This window comes from Apodemus sylvaticus, chromosome 1 (assembly GCF_947179515.1).
Source record: "Apodemus sylvaticus chromosome 1, mApoSyl1.1, whole genome shotgun sequence".
NCBI lineage: Eukaryota > Metazoa > Chordata > Mammalia > Rodentia > Muridae > Apodemus > Apodemus sylvaticus.
Genome location: NC_067472.1, coordinates 49,443,136 through 49,450,522, shown reverse-complemented (window position 1 = coordinate 49,450,522; position 7,387 = coordinate 49,443,136).

Genomic DNA, 7,387 nt, shown 5'->3' with positions numbered 1-7,387 from the left:
CACCGCCACTAACACTCAGGCAGGCCATCCAGAATGGAATGCTGAGATGTTACTGGGGGAAGGCCTATATGAAGGAAATAATAACCAGATGGGGTTTCCCATCGCAGTGTATGCGCAGATTGCGGTGGCCGCCCGCCGTGCATGGAATTTTTTACCATCTAAGGGAGATCTTAGTGGAAATCTAACAGCTGTGAAACAGGTTCCCGACGAACTCTTTCAGGATTTCGTAGACTGATTGCTAAAAACGGCTAATAGAATTTTTGGAAATTCTCAGGCAGAGAATCTGCTGGTTACTCAACTAGCCTATGAGAATGCTAATGTGGCCTGCCGGGAGGCGATTAGACCCCAGAGGGGAAAGACGGACCTAGCTGGTTACATCCATCTTTGTTCTGAAATCGGTCCCTCCTATAATCAGGGTTTAGCTATGGCTGCAGCGCTGCAGGGAACCACAATCCAGGGGATTCTTTCACAGAGACGAGGAAATAGAAGGTGTTTTAAATGTGGCAGTCTGGGTCATTTTAAAAGTGATTGCCCTGATAATAAGCCTATTATAAACGGGCAATCAGGTGGTCCACTAGGAACATGCCATAAGTGTAGAAAAGGAAATCATTGGGTAAAGGGATGCAAGTCCAAAAATAATTTCCAAGGTAGACCCGTGTCGGGAAACAGGGGGAGGGGCCAGCCCCAGGCCCCATGCATCTAGGACAAACTGTCTGTGGGGCACAGCTGCTGCCGAGCCAAGGAAATCTATCTTTGAACTCGCCAGAGCTACACCAGGAAGTGCAGGATTGGACCTCTGCAGTGTATTCCATGCCGTACTAACACCAGAGATGGGTGTTCAGGTTTTGCCCACGGGAGTCTTCGGACCATTACCTGAAGGCACTTGGGGATTGCTGTTAGGACGAAGCAGTTCTACTGTAAAGGGACTGCAGATTTATCCAGGGGTCATAGACAGTGACTATGAGGGAGAAATAAAAATTATGGCTGCTTCGCCTCATGGTGTCATAACTATACCGGCTAATCAAAGAATTGCTCAGCTAGTTTTGGTTCCTTTACATCCACTGCCTTCCAAATTCATTAAAGATAAAAGAAGGGAGGAGGGCTTTGGCTCCTCTGGAGTGTTTTGGGTTCAATCTATCACAAATAAAAGACCTAACCTTAAATTGACTATTGAAGGAAAGAGTTTTGAAGGATTAATAGATACGGGAGCTGAGGTTACAATTATTAAGGGACAGGATTGGCCGTGTAATTGGCCATTGACTGAGACCCTAACGCATCTGCAAGGTATCCGTTACGCAAACAACCCCAAACAGAGCGCGAGACTTTTAACTTGGAAGGATGCAGAAGGAAATTCAGGACAAAGTCGGCCTTTTGTGATGCAGAACTTGCCTACTACCCTCTGGGGTAGAGACCTCCTATCTCAGATGAATTTAATCTTGTGTCATCCAAATGAAATCGCCTCTAAGCAAAAGACAGTGTCGGAGGAATCCGTACCTGCTCAGGGGCATGGAAATGAAGGACAAGGCACTAGAAAGTTTAAAAACCCCCAGGCAAACCCTAACTCTAGAAGTCTGGGGCATTTTCAGTAATGGCCACTATCTTGCCTGCACCCCACGCCGATAAAATTCATTGGCTTAGTGACAATCCTGTGTGGGTTGATCAGTGGCCTTTATCTAAGGAGAAATTGGAGGCCGCCTCTTTGCTAGTGCAGGAACAATTACAGGCGGGACATTTAATAGAGTCATTATCTCCATGGAACACGCCAATATTCGTAATAAAAAAAAAATCCGGCAAATGGAGATTGTTACAGGATTTAAGAAAGGTAAATGAAACAATGTTGCCCATGGGAACCTTACAAGCGGGTCTTCCATCCCCCGTGGCTATCCCTAAAGGGTTTCATAAAATAGTCATAGATTTAAAAGATTGTTTCTTTACCATTCCATTGTACCCTGAGGATTGCAAAAGGTTCGCATTCAGCATTCCTTCTATTAACTTTACAGAGCCTATGAAAAGGTTTGAGTGGACAGTGCTTCCCCAGGGTATGGCTAACAGCCCGGCTTTATGCCAGAAATTTGTAGCACAGGCCATTCAACCTGTGAGACAGAAATGGCCAGATATTTACTTTATTCATTTCACAGATGATTTTCTAATTGCAGGAAAAAAATCCTCAGACTTTGCTTTTATGTTTTAGAGATTTACAGCAAGCCTTGGTGGCCAAAGGGTTACAGATAGCGCCGGAAAAGGTTCAGATCCAGGAGCCATATAATTATCTGGGTTTTAAACTTACAGACCAGGCAATTTTTTCCCAGAAGATGATTATCCGCAGGGACAATTTGAAAACTTTAAATGATTTTCAGAAGTTATTGGGTGACATTAATTGGCTTCGGCCGTATTTAAAGCTTACAACAGGAGAATTGCAACCTTTATTTGATATTCTTAAAGGGGATGCTGATCCAACGTCTCCTAGGTTATTAACTTCAGAAGGACTTTTGGCTTTACAGACAGTGGAGAAAGCTATTGAAAATCAATTTGTTACCTATATAGATTATTCTTTACCTCTGCATCTGCTAATTTTTAATACTACTCACTCGCCTACAGGTTTATTTTGGCAAAAGGCTCCTCTGATGTAGATTCATTTGAGGGTGTCTTCAAGGCATAATATTTTGCCATATTTTGAGGCAGTGGCCCAAGTAATTATGCTTGGTAGAAAGCAGGCGCTAACTTATTTCGGCAAGGAGCCGGACGTTGTTATACAACCTTACAGTGTAAATCAGGATGAATGGCTAAAACAGCATAGCACAGATTGGCTGCTAGTTCAGATTGGTTTTAAAGGGTGTATAGACAATCATTATCCTCAAGACAAGTTAATAAAGTTTTTTAATATGCATGAGGTTGTATTTCCTAAAATGACATCTCTACGACCATTGCAGAACGCACTCCTAATTTTCACAGATGGCTCGTCAAAAGGAAAAGCCGGATATCGTGTTAACAATCAACAGGTGGTCGTAGAAACGCCTGGGTTATCCGCTCAGTTATCAGAGCTTACAGCAGTGCTGTGTGTTTTTCAAACTGTAAATAGTACGTTTAATCTCTTTACTGACAGTGCTTATGTTGCATTTTCTATACCGCAATTAGAAATCTGTGGCACGTTTAATTTTAATACGCCAGCTGGATCCTTGTTTTCACAATTGCAAGGTATCATTCTTGCTAGGAAAAATCCTTTTTATATAGGGCACATCAGAGCCCACTCGGGTCTTCCTGGACCTCTGGCTCATGGCAATGAGTGCATTGACAAGGCGCTAATAGGACAAGCCTTGGCACTCACACCCGTAGAATTGGCAAAACGTGATCATGATAAATTTCATCTTTCTAGTCATACGTTGAGACTCCGTCATAAGATCCCAAAGGAACAAGCTAGAATGATTGTAAAGCAATGCCCTAATTGTCTCACTTTAGCACCAGTGCCCCACTTAGGGGTTAATCCACGTGGCCTTATGCCCAATCAAATTTGGCAAATGGATGTAACTCACTATGCAGAATTTGGGAAGTTAAAATTTATACATGTTTGCATTATACATGCTCGGGACTTATTTTTGCTTCCCTGCATACGGGAGAAGCCTCTAGAAATTTAATTGATCATTGTTTACAAGCCTTTAATACCATGGGAGTACCCAAGGTCATTAAGACAGACAATGGACCAGCCTACACTGGTAAGAACTTTATCTCATTTTGTAAGGAATTTAATATAAAACTTAAAACTGGAATTCCTTATAATCCAATGGGGCAAGGAATCGTGGAGCGTGCCCATCGCACACTTAAAAATTGGCTTATTAAAACTAAGAAGGGGAATTTATATCCTCCTCGGTCTCCAAAATCACATCTTGCCTTTGTTTTTTATTCGTTTTAAATTTTCTCCAAACGGATGCTAAAGGCCAGTCTGCTGCAGACAGACACTGGCATCCAGCTACTTCCAATTCCTACGCCATGGTTAAGTGGCGGGATCCCTTAAATAATTCATGGAAAGGCCCAGACCCCGTGTTGATTTGGGGAAGAGGGTCTGTTTGCGTTTTCTCCCAGGAAGAAGAAGGAGCGTGTTGGTTACCAGAGAGATTGGTAAGACAGGTAAATTCCACCCCCAAAACTGTTGGTAAGTATAATTAATTCAAAAGGCTGTTTTTCAAGCTGCTTCCCATTTACTTGGGAAGGTATAGTTCTTTTGTGTTCTTGCAAATTAAGTTGCAAGCCAGGCCTCTTGCCTGAGGCCACTGAATTTCAATTAAACTAAAACCGGTTTGAGCTTCCAGGACTAACCAAACAGGTTGTTCTCTTAATCTCCTTTTATATTTCAAGCAGATAACACTCAGAAGACGAAATTCCTTCAGCATGGCCCCAGGTTGAGGATGGGTAGTCTTACAGCCAGCCAGCGCTTATCCGCAGAGAATTTACTCTGCCAGTGGAATCCTCAGAGAGGAGGCTGCATGGTACTCGGAACTATGCATGTTTGTTATTACAACAAACATGGGCATCAGTTGAGGTGCGAGGCGAGGCACTGCAAGGGAAAGGGAAAAAAATCCTGGCTCCGAGTTTCCCTGAAAAGCATGCCCAGCTGCATGGGGGTTTGACATCGAAAGACTGTCCTTAAAAAAAAGGCGGTCTAATCCCCCCCCCCCCCCGAAAAAGATGTCCGTAACGCTTAAGGGAGCTAGGGCTTCTGCTTTCACTCACTGATGAATGCCCGTCATCCATTGGATGAACTTAATTATTTCCACTGAGTTGTTTAAAATTAATAATTAAGGGGGAATTGTCTCCTCCCCCCGCAACTAAGCTGGCTGGCTCCCAAACTCTTCTGATGGCTACCTCTAGCCTTTGTTCCTGTGAACAATAGGCTCCGCACCTCGACTATCGACACCGCCCCCAAGCCGGTGTTTACCTGACTCGCCAGTCTGAAGGCAGGCGACCCGCTGAGACCTGGAGCCAGAGAATTCACAGGAACGCCTTTGAAGCAACCGACTTCTGGGGGGGGGGTTGATCCCCCAAAATACTATATAACCTGCCTTAAAAATTATTAAAACCAGTCTTGACCGGAATTCCCGCTTTGACTCACATCTCTCTCCGCCTCCCTGTCCCTGTAACCTCAAAATTCTCTTAACAGGTAACCCGGTTCACATGTAGCTGCTGGCAGACTACAACCCACCACACCACCTTATCCTCACCAACATCCCTCTTACCTAGAGCTTAAAGCTTCCACAGGAATAAGTGCATCCTCCACACACTGAGGCCATACAAGGCAGACCTCTGTTACAAATGTGTCCAGGGCTACAAATCAGCCAATGGATGCTCCTTAGTTTCAGTCTTAGGTGACACTATTGTTCCTCTTATGGGGTTGCAATCACCTTCAACTCTTTTAGTCCTTTCTCTAACTCTTCCGTATTGGTTCCTGACCTCAATTCAATGATTGTCTGTAAGTATTTGCATATATCTCCGTCAGTTTCTGGTAGAGCATCTCAGAGGACAGCCATTCTAGGCTCTTTTCTGCAAGCACAATATGGCCTCAATAACAGTGTAGCCGTAAGCAGCATGACAATCTCATAATCTGAAGGTTTTAGAAGTATTTATGTTGAGCAAAAACTTCCAAATCACAGAAGTTGTTGTTATTGCCCAAATCATGAAAGTAAATTAATACAATAGCTTTCATTTGAGTAAAGTTCTGTTGTGGGAAATTTAAGTGGTATATAGAGATGGATTCTACAGCTTATAGAAAGTAATTCTATAAAAGATAAGAATATTTCACTATAATGAAGGTGACTGATGTCTCCATCTTCATAAATGAAGGTTCCAAATATTTCCATTCCAACGTTCAGGAATCTAATTCAGAATCAATATTGTAAAATTTCTAGTAGACATATACTGGAAATTTCATTTATATTTTAAGGCAGGCACTCATGGCACTGACTGTTTCAGCAATCTTGGCACTTTTGCTACAAATCATGAGAATCTCTTTCAGGAGAACATTTGAAGTTCGAGGTCACTTACTCATGGCTCTTGCTAATAATTCAAACCTCTAAGAGCATCCTATGATTATAACCTTTGTGAACAGCATTATGAGGAACCAGAAAATTCATTATAATAATTAATTTAAAATCATATACAGATAGATCTGACTTCCCTTCTTAATGGAATGTAATCTGTCAAATGAAGTAACTATTTTCTTCTTCAGATCCTTTCACTGATAATCTTCATTAGCACTTTGTAGAAGTAAAATTAGATAGAATAGACAATGATACCAGGTTTGTGGGGTATTGTGGTGGACATGACCATGTTTATTTGGGGAAGACTGTAGAGGATTTGGAAACTTCGTGTGGAAAAAGCAATTGAATGTTTTTGGCTTGATGACTGTTCTATTAGAGCTTGGAGGATAAGAGATAGAAGACCATATCATACTAGAACTCAAGTAGATGATTTTCCGGCTGGGAGTAGGTGGGTAATTTTCACTACCCTTCCAGTCTCCCATTACAGTACCTCCAATACATGTCTGCCCAAATAGGATCCTGCTTATGGGAACAATCCTTCAATTCCTCTACTTTTGGAGGACTTAGACTTTTGGTTCAGACCCAGATGAACTCTTTCTCTCAGTCTTTTTTAGCCTTCCTGTCTACAATCTTTGTTTTATCTGCAGATCTCCCCAAATCACTTTCTTTCAGAGACCGGCAGTTACTACACTACACTAGGGATCTGGTAGGACATTTTAACTATCCTTGCTATCCATAGTTACACTATGAATTCTAAGATGATCTGCTGGAAGGAATCCATTATACCACTCCAAATGAATTTACTGGAGCCTCAATATTTTGGTGTAGATACAGGATCCCACTGGTATTTTTATTCCTGTCTATTTTCACTTCATTAAGAAAAACTCGTCTCCAAATATGTGTGATTTTATTTCTGGGACTTTGATTCAATTTCATTCATTAACCTGTCTTTTTCTATGCTAATACTATACAGTATTAACACTATTGCTATGTAATACAGCTATAGATCAGGAATGTTGGTACACCCCCCCCCCAGAAGTTCTTATTATACAGGATTATTTTAAATTTTCTGGGTTTTTTGTTTTTCTGTATGAAGTAGCAAATTGTTCTATCATGGTCTATAAAGAATTACATTGGGATCTTCATGGAAATTGTATTGAATTTGTAAATTTATTTTGGTAAGGTGTCCATCAACACTTATATATAGCTCATTGCACACGGAGAAATGAAGTTGATGCTCAACCAGAGTTTATACCCTTACTGATTATTAATCATGGTACTGGTAGATACTCTGCTTGCTCCTAGAGGAAACAGGTAATCATTAATCTATCTGTAAACTGTACCACCTATAGTGGGGA